At 40.3% G+C, this 17698-nt stretch overlaps 1 protein-coding gene across 10 annotated transcripts in view; it reads left to right on the top strand.

The window, feature by feature from the left end:
• Window positions 1–17698, top strand: part of LOC116785433 (bifunctional heparan sulfate N-deacetylase/N-sulfotransferase 3) — a 214030-nt gene that overhangs the window by 74989 nt on the left and 121343 nt on the right. For 9 of the 10 annotated variants that reach the window (XR_004356537.1, XR_004356536.1, XR_004356540.1 and 6 more), the window contains one exon: window positions 2528–2664. The gene's annotated coding sequence lies outside the window, so the exon portion shown is untranslated. Of the gene's footprint in view, window positions 1–2527; window positions 2665–14932; window positions 15014–17698 lie in introns of all 10 variants that reach the window. The other variant, XM_032684907.1, reaches the window with a different exon arrangement.

The raw sequence follows: 17698 nt of genomic DNA, 5'->3' as shown, positions 1-17698 counted from the left end.
AAGGACCTTTTACTAACTCACTTTGATTACGCAAGGCCAACCTAAAAAGGTTGTTCCTAGTTCCCCTAGTGCAGTACTAGGAACTAGTGGCTGCAGCATGAAAGCTTCTCCATTTCCCACAAATGTTCCCATTCTAGAGTCCTGTAGCCTAATTTTGATCTCTCTTTAACTGGGCATAATCTACCTCCTCCACTGTTACTGGATTTAACCTGTAGTCATACAGCCTTTCCATCTGTTTCATCATTTTCCAAAAATATTAAAAATCTTGGGGAATATTGCCAACTGCTAATCTGGTTATCTTTTCATACCTTACACAGTCATTCCTGCTCTTGTTGGAAAATAGAGAAACTTAGCTCTTTCTTTAAATATAAAAGTAATAAAGAAATTATCGCACTAAGAAGCAGTTTATTTGGCATTTGAATCAGTTGAGTTTTATCTGCCCTCCATTCCAAATGGTATTTGTTAGCTCAGTGACTCACTGATAATCCATTTTTCAAGCAAAACCTTGCTGTAATTTCTTGATTTATTTCACATTTATGATCTCCTTGACCTTGTTTAAAAAAAAAAAAAAAGATAACTAGCAGATCCAAAAACCATCAGAATGGGAACAGTGCCGAAGAACTACTTTATAACCACAATCTTTTCTGACTGAAACTGTTGACATGAATGTATTTATGTGAATGTTTTGTTTTATCAAGGAGCATAAACTAGATTGTTATCTGAAGTAAATAATTTTTTGGCCACTTCCCTCCCATGGGATTTCAGTGATCTAAATCACAGAAATTCTTTCAGTGGCAGACCAGTAATAAATAATACTGCATGGAACATAATCTGAAGTGTAGAATATAGCAGAAGAAAGGGTAAGGTGACCTAGCAACTCTGGCATCTCTCATTTTTATGATTCCTTGGGGTGGGGAAAAAAAGTCTTTTGAGCTGACTATGTTCATTGTAGCGAAATTACTATGAAAGATTCCCATGGGACCCTTGCATAACTGACCATTAGGAAAAAACCTGGCACAGTCAGAAGAATACAGCAGATACATTTTCTGTACTCGTTATTATTTTTGTCCCAAGTGTAGGACAGGGTTATATAATCACAGCCAGAATTTGTCTTGCATTATAATGCACTGATCAGCCACTGAGGATCTTGCCAGGGTGAGAAGATGGCATTCAAATGAACTCCACCTTGGGGCAGATGGAAAGAACACTGTAAGCCTGAACAGAAAACAGCTGCAATAATGTTAAACTTTTTACAAATGTTGCAGACTACACAAAAATCTCAGCTTCGTAACTGTGGCTCTGAAGGCATAAGATAGTCTAAAAGCTGGTTTGGGCTATGGCACTTCCTCATGTCGCTGTTCACATGTACTGTAGTGGTTCTTTACTGTACTGTTGCATTAGACATGAGGAAGTTTTAGCTTAAAAAAAAAAGTCTGTCAAATTCAAGATTATTGGTTGTGATGTATCTCAAAAGTACTACAGTGTTTCTCAGGGAATAAACACTTTAGTGTTGGAAACCAATGTGGAGATTGTTTAATCCTGTAGTGTGATTCACGATGAGGCTCTGTCTAGGTGGAGTCAGTCTGTGGGATGTTTGGACAAAGTCATGGCCACACCTACGTCAATGGGAGTGAAAACATCTGGAATTATGGTAATTATGTGTGACACAAAAGCTTACAGAAATGAGAGGAAAGGCTTCCATTAATTGCAGTAAGTGCTGGAGCAAGAAGGTCCTTGGGCTGGTCTTTTGAAGGCCTGTGTGCTCTGGTTCCCTTGTCTCCCTCAGGATCCTCCCCAGATTTGTGGATAACTGAGCTGCTTTCCAGAAAGGCCTTTTATTGACAGTGATTTCCAGAAGTCATTTAAGAAGTCATTTAAGCTCAGCTTGAATGATGTGAAATATGTTGCAATGTGTGCCATGGGGCAGTGTAGTAAACGGAACTGCAGCACAGGTTGCTGGAGTAGCTCCCCAAGCCACCAGACTGTTTAATGTATCACTTTTTATTATTCTTTTCTGTACCTTGTTAACAGTTAATCTATATTAGTATATAGAGAGACTGGTGAAATAAATGACCTGCCAACTCTCCCCTGTATGTTTCCCCAAATCAGCTCTGAAATAACAATTTAAATGTGTGAAAATAATTTTTAAAAGCATTTTTAAAGATATGTCATTACTTTATTTTCTATCATGGTGCATAGAATGCCATATCTCGAGCTGTTAGAGTTCAGTTACTGATCCACCCACAGCAAGTCATTCCACAACTGACTGAAACTGAGATAATTTCTCCTGATGGCCATGTACATACAAACACAGTGTGTGCCTACAGGTTGATGATATGCATGGCAGAGGTTTTCTATAACTGTTTAAAAAGCACTGTATCTAAATTACCAAAGACTCCTGAACAAGCAGGTTTCCTGTTTGTTTAAAAAACCAAAATAGGCTAAAATTAGAAGCATCAGTAGGGAATGATAAATATTCATTAACCTGGATGGTGGTGCAGTCAAACCTATTGATTTCTGTTTTAAGGGCTGCATTCAGTACCTGTCTGCCTGCCTGTGACACCGAGATCTGCTGCTGTTTGCCTGGGGATGCCCCGTGCTTTGTATCTGCCAGGCACAGCGGGGCCGTGACATCAGACGTTTTCAAAACAAAGAATTCAAGCCGTAAGTAAAACAAAATCAATGTCAAACTGGCATTTCCAGGCTGCTTTGCTCTGTCTTCTCTCCTGTTCGGCATTCCGAGAGCCCGTACACCACTCTGTGGAACAGCAGGTCCTATTCAACCCCAGGAAGTGACACAGGGTGTGATACTTGCAGCCAGCTGTCCTTCCCTGGGCTCTTAGAATAGGAAACTGGGTCCAAGCCTTGCTTTGTCCCTCTCTGGCTGCACTGAGTTCATGTTCACATTTGGAAGGATGCCTTTTCATCTTGTACCCTGGCAAGACACGCCACATGTAGCTGCAGCAGCCATGCTGCAGTCAGGGACTTGACAGAGAACACCCAACAGCCAAAACCAAATAGTAGGGACAGGTTTGTCTTTCCCTTTGTCTTTCAGGGAGTTCTCTCTGATCAAATTTGGTTATCCAGTTACTGGTCCTACTGCTCACGATTGAATCTCAGCTCTGTGCTATAGATTAAATCCTCAGTGACTTTTGAATGAGTTCACACAAAGTGCATTTGTGCACCTTTTAAAACATAACACTGAGGTATTCTTGACTGTCAGTAAGTATTTATGATTCAACTTTAAAACGTTGCCTTTGTCAAAGTTTTCCTTTTTTCTTTAAAAGAATTAATTTATTTATATGCTTGGAATTACATACAGTCCTAGGTTTGAATGCATTAATATCCGGTTCAAAGTGTTGGGAGTTAAAATTGAAAAGTGGAGTAAAAAAAAATTAGAAAGGTTAAATATAGGTTTGTTTTTAAATATTAAAATGTTGTGTTTCCAAAATATATGCCTCGGCTTTAAATTGCTGAAATGCTGAAAACTAATGTGTTTATAAACTTCAGTGATATGTAATTAACACTCTTGTCTCTTGTTGCTAACCTTCTTTATTAATTTTGCTACTTTTAGCATCAGTACCTCCCATTCATATTCAGAAACAGAATTCAGTGGATACAAGGCTCATTTGTAGGATTAATTTTTCAGGCTTTTGTTCTCGTAGTGACATGTATATCTTCAGGCTATTGCAAAAAGAATGTTGTTTCCCTGTACAATATTTAGGCATATGTAACACGAAAGCTAAATCATACTTACATGTCATCAAGCCCAACATAATTTAGCATGAGAATAACTGCTAATAAGTGCTCACTGGGTACAGTGATGGATGGACATGTTATGAGCAAACATACACACTTTTCAAGAAGTATATTGTTTCCCTGTCCTCTTTTTCTATTACGTTGCTAGACTAACAATAAAAAATTGGTATTTGAGTTGTGTTATTAAAATATGATGGTGTAAGAAGATGTATCAATTAATGTTGAGTTCAGCTGACAAATGTGATGATTAAATGGTCAGCAGAAGGTGAGGATTATGAAAAGTAGTAAAGAGCACAATGGGAGCCACATCCAATAGCAGCTTTCTGGCACAGGAATGAATTTGAACATATTGCTGAGGTTTCCAAGTACAATTTAGTTTGACCTTTAATTAAGTGCTGATCTCTATAAGGTAACTCAATTACCTTATCCCTGGGGTGGTCACTTAAGGTAGGTGGCGTTGTTTGTGTGAGGTATTTGTACCATAGAGGCTTAAGAAAAGTATGCAGAGAATAACTCTCTCCTCCTTTCTTTTCATCAGCTGCCAAGCCATGACTTTCCTGAAGTAGCTGTGCTGCTTTTGTGCTGATACCAAGCAATGTGTGCATTTTACTCCTCCAGAAATGTCTCATTGTGCTTTTGTTGCATCCAAGTCAATTAGAGCTAATAGTAAATGATTATGTGGAACATCTCTGGAGCTGAAAGACAGCACAGCCTGTCCATATTCTGTGTGTCCATTTACCATTCCCTTGTTTGTTTTCCACTCTTTTACGTAATTACTTCATCCTTTTAATGTCACTCATTTCCAAAACACTCAGATATTGAACCCTTCTTGCTGTGTTTGTCAGTCAGTTCCACTGACTGGTTTTCTGCTGTACACATAGAAGTTTCTCCTCAGTTCCCTTAGTGAATAGTCTTTTGTGTATCCAGTCTATAATGTCTTGTTTCAGGACAAGCCCTTCTTAGCCAGAAGACTGCCTAGGACATATAAGTTTGTGTGTATTTACTAAGCAACCTTTCATAGCTCTGGTGGAGTTTGAAATACAACACACTGAAGGTTTTTAGGCATTTCACCTGGTGCATTTGAGGGTGGGGTATGGTCAGGTTGGAACAGCGCTGGAGGAAACTAAAGTTTGAAGGAGACTTTGAATGGAAAAGGAGGAGAGTTCTCAGTTTTCCCTCTGACAGATGAGGCAGAAGAAAGCTATGTAAGAAGTGTTTGTGCTTAGGTGGAAAGGATCTACAAACTGAAGCCACTCTCGTGCAGCAGAGCTTTGTCAGGGGACTAGTGAAAAATCAAGACTGAGAGGAGATGAAATGAGACTTAGGAGTTTGGAGGAGGAGCAGTATGTGGCCTGGACTTTAGTTTCAGTCATTTGAAGCATACCTTTGGATACTGGATACCATAGACTCTGTCTTACTCAGGCTGTTGAACTGACAAAAGACACTCAGCCTGGGTTAGATCCAAGCTGACTAACAACTTCCCAAACAATTTCCAGGCATGGTTTGGGCAGGCCTCAGTACGCTTTTCAAAGCTAGCACAAGATAATAAATTGGAAGGATTTATTCCTTAGGCTGTCACATGTTTATATTTTGTGCTGTTTTCCTCTTGTATCAGAGAGCAAAAGGAACAGTCTTGCTTCCACCTGCACTGTGTTGTGTGTATTGTATGTGTATGTGAATAAATTATGTAGAAATGCTGTAAGAGAGACATGGAAAGCATCCCTTGTAGTGTCAAGATCATGAGAGTCACCAATCTGAGTCAGGATAACAGAGGAAAAAGGGTTTTCAGGTAGACATAACCTATTTTGCTGAGCTTTTGACCAAGTTACTTCCACACAAAGAAAGCTTTGCCAACCACTGCCTTGGCCACAGGGAACTCAGTGAAGGGCTCAAATAGTAGGGAAAAAAAAAGTGGGTGGTGTCTGTTGATCACTGCTTGGTTGTGGGATTTTGTGTGAATTTGGCAAGTGCTGAACTAGGACCAGGTCAGAAAGGGAGCCCAGATTTCCTGCAAGGACTGCTCCCCAACGTCAGGGAAAGGATATGCTAAGCAGAAAGCCACCTTTTGAATTGGCAAATCTGGATGTTTTAATTTTCCTGCATATCCTGTAGGAAACTGTCTCTGTTCCACCCAACAAACACCAAATTCTTTCCATAAAATAAAAACAAAAAGAGAGCTTTCTCCTGAAAAAGTGCTGGGAAGCATCTGCTTTCAGTTAGACACAAAATTTTGCTTGGAAACATCCTGCTGGAGATGAACATCAAACTCATTTAATAAATCAGTGCCAAAAACAATCTGAGGAGATCTCGGTCGATGATTGGTTTGACAGGATTTCTCCTCCAGAATATCTGACGAGCATTAGGGGCTGTGGAGCCCTTTGCAGCCCTGATCCAGAGCTGGGCATGCCTGAGTGTCACCTGCACACTGATGAGCCTGGCTTGGGCTCTCCCTGGGCACCACAGGTAATCAACATTCCGTGGGCTGTGCAATGCTCCTGGACTTGTGCAGCCTCCCTTTCCATATTCTGCATGTGGAAATCTGCATTTCTCCCTTGTTTCAACTGCTTTCAGGAAGCAATAACAAAAGGTCTCTTGATCCAAGTGTATTTTTTTAACTAGAGAAAATGAACCAACATGCTTGAAACCAACACATATGGCCCTAGTGGTCTGTAAAACCCTTTTCGTTTTTCAAACTTGCATATACAAAGTATTTAACTGGTGTGCTGTAATCTGAAAAGTCAGTTAATTGGGATGGAAATACTTTGGGGTGGGTTTTTTCCCCTTTTATGTTATTGTTTTCCCCCTCAGGAAAACTTGCCAGCCAGGGTAGCACAGTAGAAAAGCCTAGAGAAACATCTCTTGACTATTACTCCTCAACACCAATACCAGTAGGGGCACTGCTTTATGCAGCACTTCTGAATTTCCACATTTTCATCTGAATCAGTTCATGGTACAAAGACAATAAATTGAAAGATTTTAGTGATTTTGAAATAGGACAGTCTTTTGAATAGTGATGGGGATGACCAGGAGCCCTGGCTGTGGAATTCTATTGAGAAAATACCTTGAAATATCCATGATCTGGAGTTAGCTGACAAAATACATCTTCTGAATACCAAAGGAAACCTCTTTTTAGCTTCTACTGGAGTTTTTTGAAGGCAGAAAAGTAAGAAGAGAAAAATGCTCTACTGATTCTTTTCCTCAAAATGTGAAAGAAAGTAAATTTGATTAAGGGGATTTATTTCACTTATGTCACACAATCCTCTTCACTCAATATCTTCCCTTACATTTTGTGCAATTAACCAGCTCAGTTTCCTCAAATAAATGCCATGTTAAGAACAACATGTTCATTAGAGCTAATATATCCTGGTTAAGGAAGTGGGTTTAGGTTTTCTTTTTCATCAGCAGCACACTCTTTAGTATCACTGGTAGCAGTTAACATTTTAAAAGGCAGTTGAGATTTTAGCTGGTAGGTTATGTTCAGTGAAGGAGTATTGGAAAACCCTTTGTGAATTGGGGCTGTGCTGCTCCGTGAAAAATGAAGATGTGTCTGTGAGGTGGTGGCACAGGAGAAGATTTGTGCTGGCCAGACAGTGGCCAGTGTTGTGGTGAGCCCAGTGCTGTGGAGTTGTGTAGCTGAGAGCATTTACCCCTTTATCTCTGTGTCGTTGTGCAGTGTATTTCCCTGCTTCGTTGAAAGTAGCAGGGATAAAAAATGTTTGTTTTGCTTTACATCAGCCTTGGCTCATCTCGCAAATCAACCGCTGATTTGACAATTTCTTTTGAGCTTGATTGTGTAGCGCATTCATTTTTCATGGCACGATCCCTTGCTGAAAGGGCTTCTGATGACACATTGGAAAGCTACAGAAAATATGAGTTTTGGTGCCATTTTCTCGGCAAGACTCACTCACAGTAGCAGAACACTTGCGCACATAGTTCTTCCAGACACATCATCTTCTGTAAAACTGAATGTTGGGTTGTATTTATAGAACTGCTCTTAAGCTAGAAAATTACAATCATCTACTTTTCAAATGTGTGTGGGTAGAGGCTGCAGATCCAAACAGAAGCTTCGCTTCTGTAGAGAGAAAATCAATGCCATGTTGAAATTTCCAGCCAGCCTACCCCCAGGGATTAAAATTCTGACAAACAAGCACCCTGAGTTTAGGAACTTAGCAAGTCTCACTTCAAATTATTTTGAAAGACTGTTTCAAATTTTACTATTCAGTTCCCAGAGGATAATAGCAATTTCAAAAATTCCCAGAGATATGAGTAAGGGCCTGAAGTACTCACTGCAGTGGTTGGATTGCTAGAAGAGGTAGAGCGATGGGGAACTAAAAATAATACAGTTGGCCTTAGCTTTGTTTCTTGAAGACTGAGGGGAAAAAAGAAAGTTGATGCTGATAACCTGGGTGAGGAACTTTCCCAGAAAAGAAAAGAACTTTTCAACAGACTCTATTTGATGGGTACTGTTGTCCATGAGTCATATCAAAGTACCAAGTGCCTAAGCAGAAACAAATCAATAAAGACCTACTGATTCCTTTATCCCAGGTATGGTCTCACAGAACTGCTCAGCAGCTTCAGCAGAGATTTCTGCTTGTTTGTATCTGTTATTAAGAACATCAGAAGAGGAAAGGTTGCTGCAGTCATCGATGCAGAAGGCAAAGAAAAGCCTTTTCCCTCCAATTAATAATAGCCCTTTTGGTTGTGTCGCACTTTGAAACTGTGAGAGCTGAAAGAATTTTGACAGAATTCTAAAACAACAGAAACTATTTTCTATCCATTTCCTCTTCTACCATTACTGATCTATTGCATTCTTGATGGCAAATAGACAGTGTCAGCAATGACATTTGCAAGAGAGCATTTCTGTTAGAAAGGTGGTCGTTTGCATCCTGTTTGATACCTTTGCCTTATAGAGATGTTAATTAGCGAAGTTTGAATTAGGCCTGAAAAACTTTCAAAATAGACCAAAATCAGATGGAAAACATGGTTAGTCATTATGGATCATGCAGTCATTCTGTTTTATCTGGCATACAGCTTATTAAAGTTGACAAAATCCTCATAAAACTGTTTGAGAAATGTCATCTGAACCTAGTTGTTAAAAAATATTGAGATTAAGTGTCATAAGTTACTCTTCTAAATCACAGTAACGAGTTTCTTAGAACCCAAGGCAATATGTCAGATATAGTCAGGCTGTAGAGAGGAAGGTATTAGTTCTTTGTGGTTTATATAATGTGTGTGTCTGCGCAATGCAAAATTACATTAACCTTTCAGACTTACCCATTGCGTTGCGAATAGAGGTCTAATTATCTTCCCACTATCACCCCTAGGTTTATTTCAAAATTACTGATTTCCAAGTTTTCCCATCTCTTGAATTATCCTTATTTTGGATTTTCATTCTCCAGCTATTAGCCTGCATGTGTTCCAGTCTGAATCTTATTTTCCTGAGGGAACTTTTACCTATTTTTTTTTCTACTTCCCTAATAACATTTGCTTTAATCCACATTAGAATTTCAATTTCATTGAAACTTAATATTATAAGTAGATTGGTTTAAATATTATTGCTTCTTATTTCTAGTTACCCAGTGACAAAATTAATCATGACCAGGTATGTGGGCAGTGCAATACCATGTCCCATCTTGTTTCCCACCTGGTATTCAGACATGGACCTAATTTATGGCCTTTAACCTGTTTTTAATCCAAACCCAGGCTAACAATTTTTTTATAATTAAAGTTCTTTACTTTGAATACATGAAAGCCTTCCCTTCAACAACCAATTCTGATTTTATATCAAAGCAAACCATGAAATCTCAAAGTAGTATAAATGTTAAAGCAAAAAATCTTGATTATACACTCTCTTTTCAAAACTTTTTACAACATTAAGACAGGATTCAGCTGCCCATGTGTAGGCATGGATTATATCTGTATCTGAGCTTGTCATCTGCATTCCTTTTTTAGTAAATGAAGAAAAAAAAGCATTTTTAGGCTGTAGTTAACGGCATCCTAAAGAGAAGTCTGAGTTTGTGAAGCAGAATCACGCCATGTCTGAACAGAGTGCAGATACACACTTCAGAGACAGGTCGTGTTAAGAGGTGAATTCTGCCTTTAATACCACAGGTGTGTATTTCTTTATTAGATTAGGTTTCTAAGCTCTTGCATTAACTGCAGTAACACTTCCTATATGAATCTAAAGCATTGTGATTCCTTATTGTAAAGTGTTAAAGATACTTCATTGTCCAGTTTGAAGCTCTCTAGTACAGGAAGCTGGTAGCAGTAATGCAGTTTTCCCATACTTAGGGTGAGACACTGGATTGGTAATTTTTGGGTCGCGTGTGGGTGGGTGTGGGTGTGGGTGTGGGTGTGGGTGTGGGTGTGGGTGTGGGTGTGTGTGGAGGGGAAGGGATGGGTCGAACCTCACAGAGGTGAAATGGCGTCATGTCCCTCATGGCAGCCCCTGGAGCCCACATAGGGAAACCCTGGAGCAGCTGCCAGTCATGAACAGCTGGGGAAAACTTCCCCACCCCACAGCTCCTGGAGCCCCTCACCAGCCCAGCCTGACAGGGACAGTGGGAACAGTGCCCACACTGGAACATCCCACAGCTCCTGGAGCCCCTAAGACAGCCCAGTCTGGCAGGGACAGTGGGAACAGTGCCCACACTGGAACACCCCACAGCTCCCAGAGCCCCTCACCAGCCCAGCCTGGCAGGGACAGTGGGAACAGTGCCCACACTGGAACACCCCACAGCTCCTGGAGCCCCTAACCCAGCCCAGCCTGGCAGGGACAGTAGGAACAGTGCCCCTCACTCTGCCCTGGAGCCCCAGAGTGACCAGAGGCTCCAAGGCTCTGCCTGGGGGAGGCCACAGGGCCCAGAGCAGATCAAACCCAAGGCTGTGCTCCCCACACGGTCTGGGCCCTCCCATCCCGACACCTGAGAGCTGCTCTGCCACAGGGATCTGATGGTAACTGTATAGTCTGTCTCCCTCTCTTTCTCCTCCTTCTCTCTTCTTGTTCCCTCTTCTTCTCTTTCCTTGCTCCTTTCTTGATGCTCTGGGTAGCTTAAAGCTGGGGGGATTGGATTTTGATTTAAGTGTTGTGGATTAGTATGTGGTGGGTCCGTACTGTGGTGGAATGTTTTGCCTGGATTGTGTGGTGCCCTTTTGAACTTTTGCCAGGTTCCCTTTTTTCCCCTCCTCTAAATTATCAGTACAGGTGCTTCTTGGGAACAAGTGTGTGGGTTATTCCCTTGGCACTATCTCAAGGTATTAAAGAACCCTATATATATATATATATATATATATTTAAAAAAGTAAAACTCCTGGCTGAGCCCCCTGAGCTTGTGGCTCCAGGGCTGGGATGTTACACTTGGTCACCTTAAGGGTTTTTTGAGCCTCTGCTCCTAGGTCGTTGAAAAAAATATTTGTAACAGAAAGCATTTTTATATAATGGTCCTGATTTGTACTGCATCAGTAAGAAGGACCTTTGTCCTGCAGATTGATTTCATATGCTGCAACAGCTCCAGCTCTGGTAACACATTTGGAGTGTGAAAGCACTCTCAAGGGACTGGAAAGGTTGCTAAGAGCATTGATAGAATTACCACTGTGAAAATTATCATCCTGCAAGTATCATAAGTTCATATGGGTGCCACAGTAGACAAAGTTAGCTCTTTAGTTTTGTTACAAAAATCCCTTTCTTGTGCCCTTAAATCAGATTTGTAGAAGATTTGTCAGCTAGAGGAATTTCATATAACATCTGTTAACACTGAAGCAGAGATGTAGATTTTTCTGTGTGCATCAACGATAAAGGTTTACCAGAAACAATCAGAAGTTTTGCAACTGCATTTTCACATTTAAGTCTTAATTTTAATCTACCAAAGTTGCTATACACAACAGGAGTTTTTCAGTGGCAGCAGATTCTGGATTTGATGTTAGTCACTTGGGGTCAAGTTCTGTGGTTTTTCATTAAGCCTTGTTAGCAAGTTGTTCCACTGGGGTTAAAAAGAAGTAACGTGATTTTTAGAAGTGCTCTTTTTTGCAACATGTACACTCAGCAAATTGGAATCTTGTCCTAGAGGATTACTGTATTTAAATATCACTTATGCATATCTAACTGCAAACAAAAAAGAGAATTATACCTTTTCATTGATAAGAAAGTCTATCCATGTATTTTATGCACCATAAAAAAAAACACACAAGGAGTTGAAGACTTAGTCATCCCAGCTTCCCCTTCATTGATTTGCAAATAGATGGTAGATAAAGGGAATCAGAGAAACCTGTGGCTAATAAAGAGGGCTGTAGCAGATAACTGTAAGTATAAAAAAACCAAACAAACACTTAAGAGAAACAAAATAATCTGGAATTTTTACTTTTCAGTTGTCTAAAACTGATGAGGTTCTTCAGGCGATGTTGAAATATGATCTGTCTGTGCCTTGGGATGTGTTGGGGAGCTCTGGTGATATTGGTGGAATTTGCCCCATTAGCGCTGTCAGAGCCCATGACTTTGAGTGCATCAAAGGGGGAGGATCTGCACTGCAGTGAGGACAGGCACCAGTGGCTTTAAGGCTATGAAGTACAAAGTCTTCTGCAGTACCCTCTTGTCGTGTCACATCCAGTTGCTTGTTCCAAGGCAGGATAGTAGGTCAGAGCTGCAGGGAGCTATTCAATCAGCTTGTCCTTGTAGGAGGTCCTGGAAGTGGAGGGAGACAAATGCGCAGCTGAGGCAGGCACGCAGGAGAGCCGAATACAAGGGGCAGCAAAGTCAGACTGCTTTTGTAGCCATTCAACGCTGTAAAAAGCCTTGCCCCGAGCCTGCCTGCTTGTAATTGCTCGAGAAATGGGAAACACATTGTGCTCTCTGCTTTCTCATTTCTAGCAGTATATTATCTGCTCGCTCTTCTGTGCATCCTGGAGGAGTAATTTTGGAACATGCTACGTTGAAACCAATAAAATGCGTACTTTTATTTTTATCTCTCTCCTTATGTTCATTGGAGTCGTCACACTGGCCTTAGGTCTGGTGAATGCTGTTTGGTGCCTTTTAGTGGAAGAAAGACCTGTGTTGAAATTGCAAAGAAGCATCCATTGTTTCCTTTTCCTCACTCAAGATGGACATATGTGTCGTCGTGTTTCGATTGTGGTAAAGGGGTGGTGTGGCACTGGAACTGCTGGGCAGGGAAGCCTTTCTATGGTCAAAATACAAAAGGAGGCCAAAGGATAAATGCCTGACTGCTGTAGACCAGTCCAAACAAGATACCAAATGTCTGCTTGCCTCAGGCTATGGATTGAGTATGTCTCTGAGCCCATTTATGCTTCACTTTTGCCAAAGGGAGCATTCCCAGCACTGCATTTTCTGTCTTCACACACACACACACACATGCAGTCCCCCCTCAATTACTGTGCACTTGCTCTGGGCACTTCCATTACATGAGCTTTGCCACTTAGCACACCCCTTTGGGAGCCTGACAGCTCACTAACCTGGCAGGAAGCTAAAATAATGTGTGTGTAAATAATTTTCCTGGGCCTTTTTTCCTGCAGGCTTAGCAAATTGAACCAACTCAGCGAGGAATCTGACAAGCTCCAAAGCTGGGGCAAGGGGAAGGAGGTGGGATATATGGAGCAGGATGGGATCATATGGCACAGGGTAAAGGAGCAAAAGAAAAGAAGGCAGAATATCAGAGGAGGGAGGGGAATGGAAGTACATCCTTGGTGGAAGCTTTTTTGCCAGCCTTTCAGAATGGTTTGGTTATTGAGCAGTACCTGTAGCTGTTGACAAAAGCTGTTGGTGAGCCAAGGGCTGTGACTACTTTGAGGAATAAGAGGCACCTCTTCCTGTTCACAGCATATCTACCCTTGAGTTTTATATTTTTAGAAGAATGAATTTCTGAAGATAAATCCTCAGCCAAGTGCAAATGCACTTGACTCCAGTGAGCTCAGACAAAGCTAACTTGTGATGTTTGATCCTTGGATGAAATGATATGTTGTGGCTGAGCCCATTGCATTGTTCACTACCACTGAAAGGTGCACTTTTGTTCCCAGTCCACAGGCCTACTCCTTTCCTTGTGCTGGCTCTGGTGGCTGTTGTACTCTGCTGAGCCACTTGGGCTGGCTGGAATTGGAAAACCCAAATCCCAGCACTGCTCCCAGTGCTCTGTCAGCTGTGGAACCAGTATCAAAGGGAGTATGTCAGTTAACAGCAGGCTGGTTCAGTTCTGGAACACTGGGTTAGAATCACTTTAAACACACAGCTGCTTCTATATTTTATTAGATATCTGAGAATTTAGTTTCATAAAATGTTTTTGGTGATGTTGAGTTCTGGGGTAGAAATAATCTCATTTAGTGTGTAAGTATTCTTGTACAGACAGCTTCTTTAATATCAAAGCTCTTTGTGCCTTTAACATGAAGGCTTCTGATCAGAAGATCTTAACTTAAAATGGTTCACTCGAGGTCTTTGTCGTGTTTAGTAAGGATTAAATAAGATTTTTCCAGTTACATATGATAGAACTGCATAATGAGACCTAATGATACAGTCAACAGAAAGTAATTTAATTTCTGCTACATTATGCTGTACAATAAAGTTTAGAATTCATGGAGCTCCTATCAGTTTGATTCAAGCTCATTTCATTCTCTAAATGAAGCTTCTTACATATTGGAAGTGGAAACTGAGAACTGGGGTCCGTTGACTGTTTCCTAATGATTGTATAAAACCATTACTTGAGTCAGTTATTGTTATTACATTAATCAGGCTTGAATTCAAAAAGCGAATCAACCACCAAAAAACCTCCAAGAACACACAGACAAATCAAAACACTCCAGGGGTATTTAGGAGAATTACAGGACAACTGGATGTTTTGCTATAACTGTGATAAAAAGAGTCTTTCACTACATATAGGCAAACCCTGCCGAACATGTCTTGGTTTACCATCCAATTTATGATTTATTTATTTTATTATTTTTATTTGTTGTTCGTGAAAGTTTCCTTCAGCAGTAGAAATGAGTGAGTAGCTCCTGCTGGTGTAGAGACTTGTGGCTCTTGCTGCTTGCCTACTCAGCCAGTGTGCTGCTCCTCTGCTGCAGTTTAGTTTTAACCATGGGACTTACTATGTAAAATAATTTAGTGGGATTAACAATGTATTTCTGAGTTAATATCTGGACAGTGGGCAACATATACACTCTAGTCTCTTTTTAGGGACTGAGAAAGCACATTGAAAGGTCAGCTGCTCTGGGTAGCAGAGATAGAACGTGTGATACTTGAAGGGTGGCCATTCAGGTTAGCAGTACAAATATTTGTTTAATCTGTTTCTTTAAAACAATATTGTAATTCTCTGAGAACCCTATCACAAATCTAGGAACTGCAGGTGATGATACAGAATAATCAGTATCATTCTCTGGATAACTTATGCATCCTTGAGAGGGTAAATCATCCACTGTGTGGGGCTTTTTCACCTACTGATAATCAGACTTCCAAAAAATCGATATGTACTTGGTTGGAGAAAGAATGCAGGGTTTGCAGCAAAGCCCTGCAGGCTGTATTTCTTCCCATAATGAAAGTATCAAAGGGGCAGTGCCATCTCTCTCAGTTCACTAATATTCTTCCTAGGTGTTGTAAACATTATGATAGTGACAGCTATTCTGTGGGAAAAGGATTTGATGATGCTTTTATTTACCTCTCAGCCTTGAAAAATAATATTTCTGTCTGCAAAAGGATCCTGTGCTGTGTGTACATGCATGTGTGTCCACATACTTACGTGACTTCAAGCTGTGTGTAGTCAGACTCCAAGTGCATTAATTTACACTTATGGAAGTGTGAAGTGGGTATCATCTTTTTCTGACAAAACCTCAGTTCATCTCAGTTTGTCATTCTTCCCTTGATAAAAATGCTACTGCTCTTCAGACCATCACAAAAACATTTTCTTAAACTCTTAAACAGCAGATAATCAGAGAAGTGAAGCTCCCATAGTCCAGGTGCCTCAGCCATATGTGTGAAAAGGTTCATTCACAAAGGCTTTAACTTTCAGGTGTTGGCTGCTGGAATGAGCCTCCAGGCATTGAGGAGGGGTTTGATCTGATGATTTGAGCGGTCCCAGTTTGAAGAGGCTTTTCTTCATTATGTTTCAGACTTCAGCATCTGCTAAAGCCTCTGTTATTAGAGGTGGGCCTGAGAGTTACAGTCCAGGCTGCCTTGCTGCTCTGAGATTAACAGGCAGAGGTGGCTGGGCTGGAATCTCTGTCTGCTTCCTGCTCTTGAAAGTCAGCTCAGATGGGGGAGAACAACTTGCTGCCCATTGACATGAAAGAATTCAGCCAGAACTCAGTACTAATAAATCAGATTTATGAGCAAGAGTTCCCTCTGTCAGCAGATACCCAGAGTGCTTTTCCAGCATCATCATTTTTTGTCTCCCAGAAAGCTGCAGTAACTCGAGGAAAATGTGGTTCATGATCCCTGGTGCCAAAGGCCTGGGGTTCAGGGACTGTCCTCTGCCATGAGAAGTGACCTGGCTGTCTCTTGGCTCTGCACCTCCCCTGAGCAAAGGGCAGGGAGGAAGCACTGCAACAAGCTGAAAAAAATTGAGAATTAAGTACTTTAAGTGGAGAAAATCGATCATTGGTGATCTACATTAAAAAAGCCAGATTGGTACTGGACAAACATATTGTCATGCTCTTGCTCATCTTTTTTATTGTTTCAATCATTGTATAATTTTCTGTTAGGCCAGAAATAGATGAGGAGTTTAATGGTGTGGACAGTTGCGATTTCATGACAGTATAAGCCACTGTTCTTATTACCTTTAATGACTTTGTAAATTAAGTGATTAAATTGTTCAGTCGATTTAGGCTTGGTGTATAAATAGCCTATTTTAACCTGAAATTATAATTGAATGTATATAATTTGTCTTTCATGTCTTTCATATAAGAACTTAATGTTATTTGTTACCTGTTATTTTCCCAGTAAAATGAGCGTAATTAAGAAGTTATTAAATAACTGAAACATGTTTTTTATTCCATTTTACTTTTAATTCCTCACAGAATTCTATATTATCTGTTAAGGGAATTGCTCCCAAAACATTAGCATTTATCATACTGGAAACCCCCTTTAATTGATTTTTCAGGTGGCCAGTGGCCAGCTTGTGTTTTTAATGCTCTTAAAAATGCTAATGCCTGCATGCCAGGGAAGTAGCTAAAGATGGACTTAGATGACAGAAGTCCCGGAGTTTTTCAGTTTTAAGTGGTTTATCAGTGACAGTATTTAAATGGGGCTTTTTTACACACAGGGATTACTTTTTTCTGAAAAGAAAACAGATAAAAATTTTATGTAGTTAAAAACACCACCATGAAATCTTGCATATGTAATGAGGAATAAAGAAAAATGTATCTATCTCCCTTTAGGTTAGATGAAACATTACTAATTATTTTAATTAACGAGTTAGTTACCCAGTTCCAATTGGAAGGTGCAGTAGAAATACAAACTATTATCACTGGTTGTTTTGGTACAAAAGTACCAATTAATATTTCCTACATCCAGGGCTAATTACTTCAAACATATATTTAATTAAAGGAAACAACCCTGCAATTTGTCAGTAGAGATTCTTTTCACTGCACACAATGGGGAATGTGCAGGTTCAGGCCAAAAATAGTGTTCTAGGCTTTAAGGTTTGTGGTATTTTTAATTTCACTTGTATGTTTTTAATCACTGGTTGACCACAGTTATAGTTCACCTAAATGACATAACATTCCCTCTTCTTCTTCCAGAGCAGGAATATAACCAAAAAAAGGAGGAAAAAAGGGTTCTTGGTTCCTTTTAGGATGTTTGTTGCAGTACTTCATCAGGAGGAAGCTCTAATGGGGAGCAAGGAGCTATTAAAACCTAAATTCATGACTCAATTTCCATGATTATGCTAAAGGAAATGAAATTGTCAACTGTAATTACCTTTACATTTTGAACATAAGAATGATTTTG

The sequence above is a fragment of the Chiroxiphia lanceolata genome, chromosome 4 (genome assembly GCF_009829145.1).
Source record: "Chiroxiphia lanceolata isolate bChiLan1 chromosome 4, bChiLan1.pri, whole genome shotgun sequence".
In the NCBI taxonomy this organism is placed as follows: Eukaryota; Metazoa; Chordata; class Aves; order Passeriformes; family Pipridae; genus Chiroxiphia; species Chiroxiphia lanceolata.
The sequence above is the reverse complement of the archived record's forward strand: the minus strand, read 5'-3'. Positions and strand labels throughout refer to the sequence as shown.